This window comes from Bos javanicus, chromosome 11 (assembly GCF_032452875.1).
Source record: "Bos javanicus breed banteng chromosome 11, ARS-OSU_banteng_1.0, whole genome shotgun sequence".
Taxonomy (NCBI): domain Eukaryota; kingdom Metazoa; phylum Chordata; class Mammalia; order Artiodactyla; family Bovidae; genus Bos; species Bos javanicus.
Window position 1 is genome coordinate 49,455,969 of NC_083878.1, and position 13,110 is coordinate 49,469,078.

Below are 13,110 nucleotides of genomic sequence, written 5' to 3' on the forward strand. Positions count from 1 at the left end.
ATTTCATTTGGAAGAAATTTAGATCTTTACTGTCCTTATGGAATATGGCAAAGAGGGAGGGCACTCTAGGGACCTCCCTGATTGTCTAGTGATTAAGCTTCCACTGCAGGAGGCACGCGTTCCATCCCTGGTCAGGGAACTAAGGTCCCACGTGCTGCACAGTGCAGGGTGGGGTGTGGGGAGAAGAGAGGACACTCTTAAATGCAGTTTAAAAAAGAAAGGAAGAGGGACCTCCCTGGTGGTCCAGTGGCTAAGACTCTGCACTCCCAATGCAGGGGGCCCCAGTCTGATCCCTGGTCAGGGAACTAGATCCCACATGCCACAACTAAGATGCAGCACAGCCAAATAAATAAATAAATATCTAAAGAAAGAAAAAAGGACTTTCTTACATGTATGTTCTACTTCAAGAATTGTTACCATGCCCCCCAAATCCACTCTCATCGTCTCTGCAACTGGCAACCTTCACAGATGTTGTGATCACCCTGTCCCTCCCCTCAGACTCCAGCCTTCTCCCTCCTCAACTCCTTATCATGCAGATCACCAGAGCTCCTTTAGCTGTCCTTAAACTTGATGCATTAACCCACTGCCCAGATTCTGCCTGTGGGAGAGCCCAGCAGGTGTCCCAGTAGCAGGAAGCCTGGATAAGATGGGGGCAGGGAGGCTTCCCTGGTGGCTCAGACGGTAAAGAATCTGCCTGCAACCCAGGAAACCTGGGTTCCATCCTGGGTCAGGAAGATCCTCAGGAGAAGGGGATGTCTACCCACTCCAGTACTCTTGCCTAGAGAATTCCATGGACAGAGGAGCCTGGCGGGCTACAATCCGTGGGGTCGCAAAGAGTCGGACATGACTGAGCGCCTAAGATGCATTTTCACACACAGGGTGGCTGCCAACACGTATAATGGTACCTGGCTTGGTTCATCCCTTTCTAGTCTCAAACAGGCTCCTTACCTGGGGGCTGTGCACTTGCCTTTCTTCTGCAGGAACGAGTCCTGCCCCTTGCCTCCCTCTTCCTTCAGGCCACAGATTCTGTGACTCTCAGAAGGGGTCCCAGACCAGGGTAGTGTGTCTCCCACACACATTCTTGGGGCTCCACTGTAATTAAATCTGTGGGTACATTTCAGGGCTGGACTGTGAACTCCCACTCAACTATAAGAGCTCTACACGGGTAGCAACTGTGTCTGTCCGGTTCATTACCGAATCCCAAGTGCCTGGCCCACAGCTTGGCACATACCAGGCTCTCAAAAACATTTGCTGTAGCTGCACATTCAAATGTTACTCACTCTTCACTGCCTGCTCAAAGCCCCGCCCCTCCCTGCAAACAGCCTCCATCTCTTCCCTGAAAGGCCCATGGCTTGCTCCTTTCCTGTCACGGGACACCAACCACAGGCCTAGGCTCAGCACAGTGTCCAGTAGCCCTTTCCCTGTTTACGTGGGTGCAGAGTCGCTCAGTCGTGTCCGAGTCTCTGTGACCCTACAGACTACAGCCCGCCAGTCTTCTCTGTCCATGGGATTCTCCAGGCAAGAATACTGGAGTGGGTTGCCATTTCCTTCTCCATTCTCTGTGTATCTGCTTCTTTAAATGCAAATGGTTACCAACCACTCTTCTCTGGGTACCTTTGACCCTGTCATCACCCTACTGGGTCCTTTCCTCTATTTACCTTAATAGTGGCATCTATTTCTACCCCCTCTTTCCCTACACTCCACCCCTCTCATTCCCCAACCCCACCGGCACCCCCTCCTTGGCCAGATATAGAAAGGCCCTACTTAGGCTTCCTACTTCAGCTCCTATCTGGAGAGCCAGGCATCTCCTGTTGGCATTGCTCCCTTGTTCTTTCCGCCCATGACTGATGAGCCAGAAAGAGTATGGAAAACCGACCTGGCCTTCAATCTCCCCCTCAGGAGAGACCAGGAGCTGCCACTCACGGATGTGTCTCCAGTCACACATCCTTCCTTGATGGGTGTGGAGAGCCCTGAGATCACACTCCCCACCTTAACCAACGGAAAAGCTGAGACTAGAGCGGAGATGAATGCTGGGCCTTGGGCCAAAGCCAACTGATTGTGTAGGCAAGACCAAAGCCCTCAGCGCCCTCCGCCCTGTCCCTGCCTGCCATAGGGATCTGAGCAGTTGTTCCACGGCAAAGGACGACCCCTGGTGGTGATAAGAGGCACGGCGGGCTGTTCCTCACCCCCTAGACTGGCTGACAGAGGAAAGGGCGTGGCCAGCAGGACCGCAGACTTGGTCTTCAACCAACTGTTGGTGTGAGGACTTTGCTTTGAAAAATCAACAGAAATTTTTGAAGTCCTATACAAATGCAAGATTAAATATATACATATATATACATACAAACAGTATTCAAAACCTTAAAGATAAATTCAACTATAATTCCACTATAAGTGGAAGATATTACTAAAATAATGAATTTATTTTGTTTTGTTTTTTAAATATTCACTTATTTATTTGGCTGCACCAAGTCTTAGTTACGGCATGTGGGCTCTAGTTCCCCACCAGGGATCAAACCTGGGCCCCCTGCAATAAGAGTGCGGAGTCTCAGCCACTGGACCCCCAGGGAAGTCCCTGTTTATGGTTTTTAAATGCTAGTTTAAACATACATTTATTGAAACATACTTTTATTCATGTGCCAAGGATATCTCTGCCAAAATGGGAATCTTGCTGTTGCACCCAGATGTGTAACCAGGATAGGTGAAAGTACTTTCATGTATAGAATATGTATGTTTCTAAGTTGCTCCCAAGGCCCTGAAACCCAACTTTTTTCTTTTAATTTTTATTTCTTTATTTTTGACTGCACTAGGTTTTTGTTGCTGTGTGTGGGCTTTCTCTGGTTGCTGAGATCAGGGGCTATTCTCTATTTGCTGTGTTCAGGCTTCCCATTGCAGTGGCTTCCCTTGTTGCAAAGCATGAGCTTTATGGTGCGTGGGTTTCTGCAGTTGTGGCTCACAGGCTCAGCTACCCCACAGCACATGGAATCTTCCTGGATCAGGGATTGAACCCGTGTCCCCTGGACACCAGCGATTGAACACGTCTCAACCACTGGACCACCAGGGAAGCCCAAAAGAACCCAGCTTTTGGCGCACCTTATCCTTAGATATATTTCCCGTAATGACTTAATAATACTGCCCTGTGATTTTAACTGTACCCTGCCGGTTGGATCTTCAGGAAGCAGGGTTAGGTGTTAAATGGCTTTGGCATATCCCTGGCAAGTCACATGGGCTCTTACTGATTCAAGAGTCTGGTGCTAAGTCTTGGAATGCAGGAGAGAATGGGCTCTTATAGGGTGCCAAGGACTGTCTCCAAGTTTCTATGGCACCTATCTTTCATCTCTAGGGGCAGAGGGGCTACTCAACAAAAGATTGGTTGTCTTGTTATTGAGCCTAGGTTTGGCTGCTTGCTGGTGGAAGCCAATATTAGAGAGGCAAGCTTCCCAGGTGGCGCTAGTGGTAAAGAACACACCTTCCAAAGCAAGAGACAAGATTCCTGAGTTGGGAAGATCCCCTGGAGGAGGAAATGGCAACCCATTCTAGTATTCTTGCCTGGAGAATCCCATGGACAGAGGAGCCTGGTGGGCTACAGTCCATGGGTTTGTAAAGAGTCAACTCAAGTGACTTAACACAAACAAGCAGCACGAAGACTCAGTAGAAAGGAAAAGTGAGTGACCTGGGGAGAAGGTGGACTCGTGTCTGGAGACCAACTCCAAAGATTCTGCTTAGCCATGACAGTTTTTTTTTTTTTTTAATTTTAAATTTATTTATTTTTAATTGAAGGATTAATCTGCTTTACAGAATTGTATTGGTTTTTGCCAAACATCCACATGACAGTTTTTAAAGGGAGAAATATGGGGGAAGAATCTCAGTGAATCATCCAGGCAGGACGTTGGGTTCTCTATCATTCTCCATTGTGTACAGACTGGTTGCTCTATCTTCAGATGTTATCTTGCCTGCACGATCGGCCTGCAGGATTGCTAAGGGGGCTTTTGGGGTAAAGAGCTTAGTCATTTTTAAACTGCTTAATTCTTTAATCTTCTTTTATCTAGGAAAAGACTCAACAGGTTACAGCATAAGTCAGGAGTTAGTTTCAGTTGCTCAGAGAGCTCATTCCTGTAACTAGGTTCTTAAAAGGTTAGAGGGTGGGCTTCCCTGGTGGCTCAGACAGTAAAGAATCAACGCAGGAGACCTAGTTCGATCCCTGGGTCAGGAAAATTCCCTAGAACAGGGAATGGCTATCCACTCCAGTATTCTTGCCTGGAGAATTTCATGGACAAAGGAGCTTGGCGGGCTACAATCCATGGGGTCACAAAGAGTCAGACACGACTGGGTGACTAACACTCTCACAAGGTTAGAGGGTAATAGAAATGGGCAAACAGAAAAGGGGCTAGAGACTTCCCTGATGGTACAATGATTAAGAATCCGCTGGCCAATGCACAGGACATGAGTTCAATTGCTGGATCTGGAAGATTCCACATGCCTCAGAGCCATGGAGCCCGTGAGCTACAACTAGTAAGTCTGTGTTCTAGAGTCCTCCAGCCACAACTAGTGAGCCCAAGTGCTGCAACTACTGAAGCCCGTGTGCCTAGAGCCTTTACTCCTCAACAAGAGAAGCCATCTCAATAGGAAACCATCACACCGCAAGGAAGAGTAGCCCCCCACATGCCAAAATGAGAGAAAGCCTGTGCAAAGCAATAAAGACCCAGTGCAGCCATAAATAATGAAAAAAAGGGGCAAAAATGCTACTTTGTCTTAACAGAAATACTTGGAAACAAAATATCTAAGAACTTGCCAGGCAGCAGTGGCATGCTTAGAGACCACCCCACAGTTAATATGACCCCTACTCCAGTTACCAAAAGGAACCTGGGCATTTTGCTTTCAATATCCTCTCTGGAGTTGTTTCTAACTGTTCAAAGATTAAATGGAATGCTTATAGAAAGCAGCTAGTCTTCACCTAACTACAGAAGAATAAAATCTCATTGTGACATTACAGGATCATGGTTATACCTTCTTGTGTGTGTGTGTGTGTTAGTCGCTCAGTCTTGTTCGACTGATTGTGACCCCATGGGCTGTGTGGCCCACCAAGCTCCTCTGTCCATGGGATTCTCCAAGCAAGAATACTGGAGAGGGTTGCCATTTCCTCCTCCAGGGATCTTCCAGACCCAGGGATGGAACCCAAGACTTGCGTCTCCGGCATGCCAGGCGGATTCTTTACCACTGCGTCATCTGGGAAGCCCTAATACCTTCATAAACTAGTTGTTTTCCACCTTTGATGATCAGGGAACAGCAGTATATGGCCAGATCAGAAAGTGTAAAAGCTGAAAATGGGGTTGAAGACAGAAAGTCCAATGTGTTGCTGGCCACTGTGGTGTCAGTGCTCTCGATACAGGTGTAACCTGAACCCTCACTTGGGAGCCAGAAATCAGCCGAGAAGAGGCTTCGGGAGAGAGACTGCCCTGGCCCCGTCAGGTGGATGAAGTGGGGCTTCATCCCACCAGACAGGCTGGACCCTTGAGTTCCTGACTGGCACCGAAGGGCCTGGGTAAGTCCTTGCTATAGTGTCTTCAGCGGATCTTTATGTAAGGAGGGGAGTGCTGGCGCTAGACGCTAAGGTGTGACCTGAGCACTTTGAGAGCGAGCATACGGAAGGAAAGTGCCCTGGTTATTACTTCTTGGCAGCCCCTCGGCCTTATCTGGCTCTGCCATATATAGCTGATGCCGGGGTGCAGGGAGCTCAGAGCGGTCAGACACCGTGGACCGAATATCTGGACCTACATCCCAGAACTCGGAGAACCCTGGCCTTCCCTGGGCTGCTCCATGAGATATGCAGGCCACACAGAGACCCCCAACAGGCTTAATCCTGCCACAGGGTCCGGGTACTCCTCCCTCCGGGAAAAGGGAGTTCGCTCCAGGCGGTGGAGAGAGGGTTAAGGAGGCAGACCCTGCGACCCAAGGCTGCTGGCCGAAGCGCCCACCCGCCATCCGCTTCCCCGGAAGCCCCAGCCGCGTCGGGAGGGCGGGGCTCAGGATCTCGGAGAACAGCTCGAGTCCGCGACCCCACGGTGGAGCAGCGTGTGCAGGGACGGGGAGCCGAGCTTCGGGGAGAGAAGGGACCTCTTCCACACGAGGCAAGGAGTACCCCCACCTGGAGCCGGGGGATCCCACCGCGCCTGACACTCGCCTGACATTCGCTTCCGGTCGGGAGCGCCTCCCTCCCGAGGCCCCGCCCCCACGTCCACTGCCTGCTGGGATTTGTAGTTCGTAAAGGCGGGACCAACAGGCCGGGCGCGTGTATGTGGGTGTGTGTGGGTGTGTGTGTGTCTGTGTCTGTGTGTGTGTCTCTCGAGGTCCGCTGTGGCGTCCCCATCCTTTTAACCTCACCCCCGAGGGCTCATTGCACTTAGGCAAGGCGCAAAGACCGCAAGCCGGCGTTCCCGAGGTCCTGTCCTATCCCCGACTCCTGCTGGGATTTGTAGTTTAGGCTGGGGTCTGGCCTCGGTGGGGCCGGGAATTGGAGTCCCACCTGTGCCCGGCCTGGTGCCGTCCTTATTCCTGCTTTTTTCAGTGGACCTTGGATCTGGATAGTAGGCCTGGCGCGGGTCGCAATCTCGGCCAAGCTCCCCCTGGTCCTTCCTACCGGCCGGCCTCCACCTCCCACCCCGACCCCCGTTCACCAGCTCGATCTTTGTGCCTGCGCCTATGGGACCAGCCGCCAGATTCTCAAACCAAAGCACGAAGAGGGGCGCGGTCTGGGAGGGGCGGAAAGCCCGGAGAGAAATCCAGAGTGAGCACTTAGCCTGGGAGCCCCAGCCCAGCTCTGCTGAAGCAGGCGATGATCCAGGGCCCTTTCAGTACTTAGAGAGTCTGTGATCAACGGTGTCCCAAAATGGTGACCAGACCCGCCCAGGACTGGCTGGGCACATTAGAGCTGATTACCCTACAGGGTTGACAGACCAAAATTTTTATTTGCCAAATTTAGCAACCCTACAGGAGCCCAGAAAATGGCAACCAAACTCCAGTATTCTTGCCTGGGAAATCCCATGGACAGAGGAGCCTGGCGGACTACGGGGTCACAAAAAAGCTGGACAGGACTCAGCAACTAAACAACAGGATATCAGGGAGGGAGGAGTGCCGGGAGCCGGCGAGAGACATTCCGCTCGTGACAAAGGTCATGAGGAAGGAGGCTCGGCATACGCAAAGGCGGGATCGAGCCTCAGGAGTCCCCCTGGATATTCCCGAGCATCTACCCCCCCAAAAACCAGAGTCTGCCTACTTTATTGCTTTGTGCTCTCACCTCTGACTTTACTGGGGGCTGTCCCCCACCACCATCTCACTCTCTCTGTCAAAGAGTTAACTTACAGCTCCAATTAATAAAGTTCCTGGGCAATTAGGAGTGTTTAAATCCAAACCCCTCAGATGGCTCTCTAACTCGCCTGACAAGTTTACCCGGACTCCTACAGCTATGCATACGATTGTTTACAGTCTTCCAGCCTCGAGAGGCACAGGAAGCTTAAGATATTCAAATAGCTTAGAGCCTCTCAGAGAGTTAGAAACTGTCAGAATAAAACTAGTAAAAGATTTCATTGATGAACCAATGCTTGTTGCCAAGTTTTCACATCCCCTGAATTGTATCCTTGAATATGTATTAATTAATAGTTGGTATGTAGAAAAAATAAGTAGTGGCCTTGGTGTTAGTAACTTTAGACCCTTAAGGTAATAAATTCTTTCCTTTGTTGAAAACCCATTACACATCCGCCCTATAGGAATGCAATTTTATCTTTGGAAGATGGCGCCAAACCTTAAAATAATTACTCTTAGAGAAAATAAGTCTTAAGGTTGATAAGTCTTTGTCAAGAGTCATAAAATGTTAATAGGCCTTCTGGCCAGAAGATAATGTAAATCACCTAAACCATTTGTATACGATAAATTTGCAGGAAAGAAACTCTGGTTTTTGATAAGGATCAAAAACTGCTGACTTTGCATCCCCTATTATCCTCTATGTGTAACTTAGGGTATAAAAGCCCCTGTTGAAAATAAAGCTACGAAAAAAAAAGAAAGAAAAGAAAGCTACGGGCCTTGCTCACCAACGCTTGGTCTCCCCATGTCATTCTTCCCTTCAACTTCCAGCTGAGTCTCCATCTGGAGCGCGGAACCCACCATGCTTACTAATTATGCCTGGGCTTCTAAGATCCGACCGGGAAGGCCTCAGTGTCTCCTCTCCTTCGGGAGAACGGAAGGACGCCTGCGGCCTACGTAAGTGGTGCAAACTTCTTGTCTTGAAGTTTTATTGGTCTCCCGCGTAAACCAAGCTACTCAGTCTCTTTTCTCCACTGAATTTCCTCACTGAGCTATCCTCATTCTATTACTCTTTATATCTCGAATTAACATTTGAATAGGTTGCCTAAGCCATCTCTCCTTCGAATACCCTGGATCAGCCGGGGGTGGACCCCGGCAGAGGAGGGCTCTTCTGACCCTGAAAACCAAGAAATACGTCAACCCTGGCCCACAGGTTTGCTTTGAGGATCAAGTTGGGGGATGGGAGTTGTGTGAGGAGAGGGTGTTTTGTAAACTGTAAAGCCTGGGGCCTGGGTGAGGTGTTCTCTGCACTCTGAAGTGCTGGAGAAAAGGTGCTGGGGCTTCAGATCAGATCAGATCAGATCAGTCGCTCAGTCGTGTCCGACTCTTTGCGACCCCATGAATCGCAGCACGCCAGGCCTCCATGTCCATCACCAACTCCCGGAGTTCACTGAGACTCACGTCCATCAAGTCAGTGATGCCATCCAGCCATCTCATCCTCTGTAGTTCCCTTCTCCTCCTGCTCCCAGTCCCTCCCAGCATCAGAGTCTTTTCCAATGAGTCAACTCTTCGCATGAGGTGGCCAAAGTACTGGAGTTTCAAATTAGCATCATTCCTTCCAAAGAAATCCCAGGGCTGATCTCCTTCAGAATGCACTGGTTGGATCTCCTTGCAGTCCAAAGGACTCTCAAGAGTCTTCTCCAACACCACAGAGGGGAAGGTACACTTAGTGTGGACTCCCTGGTGGCTCAGCAATAAAGAATCTGCCTGCAATGGAGGAAACCTGGGTTCAGTCCCTGGGTTAAGAAGATCTGCTGGAGAAGGGAATGGCAACCCACTCCAGTATTCTTGCCTGGAGAGTTCCATAGACAGAGGAGCCTGGCAGGCTACAGTCCACAGGGTCACAAACAGTTGGACAAAACTGAGCGACTAACACTTTCACTTTTCAAACTTAAGTGTAGTTAAGTAAGATGTCACCGTTAGGAAAAGCTGGGTGGCAGTTACATGGAACCTCTCTATACAGTTTTTTTTTAAGTGGGGTGTAAATGGGTGGAGGCTGGTCTTACCAGTCAAAGGTTACAAAGCCCTTTCGCTTTTCATTTGGTGACAGCTTTACTGGGTGTACAATTCAGTGTTTTTTTTTAGTATATTCTCAGAGTTGTGCAGTTATCACCACAATGTAACTTTATAACATTTTCATCACCCCCAAAATAAATCAGTGCTGCTGCTGCTGGGATGCTAAGCAACAGCTAATCTACTTCCTATTTCTATAGCTTTGCCAACTTTGGACATTTCATATAAATGCAATCATATAATATGTGATCTTTTGTGACTGGCTTCTTTCACTTAGCATGATGCTTTAAAAATTCAGGTTGTAATGTGTATCAGTACTCTGTACTATTTTTGTAACTTCCTGTGAGTCTAGAATTATTTTGAAATAAAAATTCTTTTTTTCTTAAAGCATGTTACCTAGAGAATGAGCAGAGGTAGCCTTTTATGTGTGAAGAACTCAGAGCTGGCACTAGCATTCACTGCTGAGAGCAAGAGAGGCCTTGGGAGAGGAGTAGAGAGAGCAGGGCCGGACAGGGAGGAGAGGGGCAGGTCTCAGTCCAGATGCACCTCAGGAGATCAGGGAGGCTGGGGGTCCTACCACCTGGCTCTGTATTTACTAAGGGTGTCTTCAGCTCAGTTCAGTCGCTCAGTTGTGTCCCACTCTTTGTGACCGCATGAATCGCAGCACGCCAGGCCTCCCTGTCCATTACCAACTCCCGGAGTCTACTCAAATTCATATCCATCGAGTCAGTGATCCCATCCAGCCATCTCATCCTCTGTCATCCCCTTCTCCTCCTGCCCCCAATCCCTCCCAGCATTAGGGTCTTTTCCAATGAGTCAACTCTTCGCATGAGGTGGCCAAAGTATTGGAGTTTCAGCTTTAGCATCAGTCCTTCCAATGAACATCCAGGATTGATCTCCTTTAGGATGGACTGATTGGACCTCCTTGGAGTCCAAGGGACTCTCAAGAGTCTTCTCCAACACCACAGTTCAAAAGCATCAATTCTTTGGCACTCAGCTTTCTTCACAGTCCAACTCTCATATCCATACATGACCACTGGAAAAACCATAGCCTTGACTAGACGGACCTTTGTTGGCAAAGTAATATTTCTGCTTTTGAATATGCTATCTAGGTTGGTCATAACTTTTCTTCCAAGGAGTAAGCATCTTTTAATTTCAGGGCTGCAATCACCATCTGCAGTGATTTTGGAGCCCCCAAAAATAAAGTCTGACACTGTTTCCCCATCTATTTCCCATGAAGTGATGGGACCAGATGCCATGATCTTAGTTTTCTAAATGTTGAGCTTTAAGCCAACTTTTCCATGCTCGTCTCTCACTTTCATCAAGAGGCTCTTTAGTTCTTCTTCACTTTCTGCCATAAGGGTGGTGTCATCTGCATATCTGAGGTTATTGATATTTCTCCCGGCAATCTTGATTCCAGCTTGTGCTTCTTCCAGCCCAGCGTTTGCCATGATGTACTCTGCATATAATAAGCAGTTATATAAGTTAATAATATAAGTTATATTATTATATATAACCTAAATAACTTATATTAACTTATTAACTTATATAACATATAAATATAAATAAATGTAAATATATATAAGTTAATAAGTTAATAATATAAGTTATTAAGTTATAATAAGTTAAATAAGCAGGGTGACAATATACAGCCTTGACGTACTCCTTTTCCTATTTGGAACCAGTCTGTTGTTCCATGTCCAGGTCTTAGAGCAAATTATTTCAACACCACTTTGCCACTATTTCCTCATCTGTAAAATGAGGATAATAAAAGGATCTAGTTAAGGACTTCCCTTTGGTCCAGTGGTTAAAAATCTCCCTGCCAGTGCAGAGGACAAGGATCTGGGAAGATTCCACAGTCCTTGGGGTAACTAAGCCCACAAGCAAGCCACAACTACTGAAGCCCACATACCGAGAGCCTGTGCTCCTCAACAAGAGAAGCCACCGCAAACAGAAGCCCATATACCTCAACTAGAGAGTAGCCCACACTTGCCACAACTAGAGAAATCCTGCTCGAAGCAATGACAACTCAGCACAGTGAAAAAGAAAATAACTTTTAAAAATAGTCTAAAAAAAAGAGGATCTATTTTAGAGGGTAAATGGAAGGATTAAATGAGAAACCCATATGAAGGACAGCACCTGGCACTTAATGCCAACACTCAAAAGAGCTATCATCAGGACCTTAGAGTGGTGCTGAGGATCCAGTGTGATCTTACCTGGGCAGACCTGTCCTGTCTCAGGCACGGTGCTCTACTTGAGCTTCTCTTGCCCTGCTCATTTGTGCTGTATTGGACAGTTCCATTTTCCCAACCAGTCACCAAGGAAATTCAGGATGTTGCCATCCAGGAAGCCTCTGAGTACCCTTCAGTGCTTGAAAACAAACTTTAAAAAAAAAAAAAATCTGTTTATTTGGCTGTGTCAGTTCTCAGTTTTGGCACATGGGATCTTTATTGCATCATGTGGCATCTTTCATCTGAGGTGCAGGCTTCTCTCTATTTGTGGCGTGCAGACTCAGCAGTTGTGGCACGCAGGCTTAGGTTCCCACAACACGTGGAATCTTAGTTCCCTGAAAGTGAAATAAGTGAAGTGTTAGTGGCTCAGTCCTGTCCAACTCCTTTCGACCCCATAAACTGTAGCCCACCAGGCTCCTCTGTCCATGGAATTCTCTAGGCAAGAATGCTAGAGTGGGTAGCTATGCCCTTCTCCAGAGGGTCTTCCCAACCCAGGGATCGAACCCAGGTCTCCTGCATTGCAGGCATATTCTTTACTGTTCAACCACCAGGGAACTAGCCCGTGTCCCCTCTATTGGAAGTCAGATTCTTAACCACTGGACCACCAGGAAAGTCCCAGAAACAAACTTTTAAATTGTGAGCTTTATCCAGAAAATGGGCTTCCCTGGTGGTTCAGACGGTAAAGAATCTGCCTGCAATGCAGGACCCAGGTTCAAACCCTGAATCAGGAAGATCCTCTGGAGAAGGGGATGGCAACCCACTCCAGTATTCTTGCCTGGAGAATCCCATGGACAGAGGAACCTGGTGGGTTACAGTCCATAGGGTCACAAAGAGTTGGACACAAGTGACTTAGCATGCACATTCGGAAAAGATAACCATCCAGACTCCTGGATATTCCTCAGAGCAGCTGAAATGACCTAGAAAACTTCATTGTTGATCAGATTAAAGGCTAGTAGCATCCTGAGTGCAGAGAAGGCAATGGCATCCCACTCCAGTACTCTTGCCTGGAAAATCCCATGGATGGAGGAGCCTGGTAGGCTGTAGTCCATGGGGTCGCTAAGAGTCAGACACGACTGAGCAACTTCCCTTTCACTTTTCACTTTCCACTTTCATGCATTGGAGAAGGAAATGGCAGCCTACTCCAGTGTTCTTGCCTGGAGAATCCCAAGGATGGGGGAGCCTGGTGGGTTTCTGTCTATGGGGTCACACAGAGTCGGACACGACTGATGCGGCTTAGCAGCAGCAGCAGCAGCAGCATCCTGAGTCAATGTTTCTTCAAATGAACATTTTGGGAGAATGTGATATGGAATGTTCAGGGATTGTGACAGAACCCTGCCATCCCCCCAGGCTGAGGAAATGCAACAATTCAGCCTGATCTGCTCTTCTGGACTGGAGTCAGAAGAGCCAGAAGAGGGTGGACAACAGGTGGGAGGATAGTGTCTAAGCTTTCCTCAGGAGTGGAGTGGAGTCCCTTGGTGTTGCCCAGATGGTGTTCTACCTGCTTCGGTAG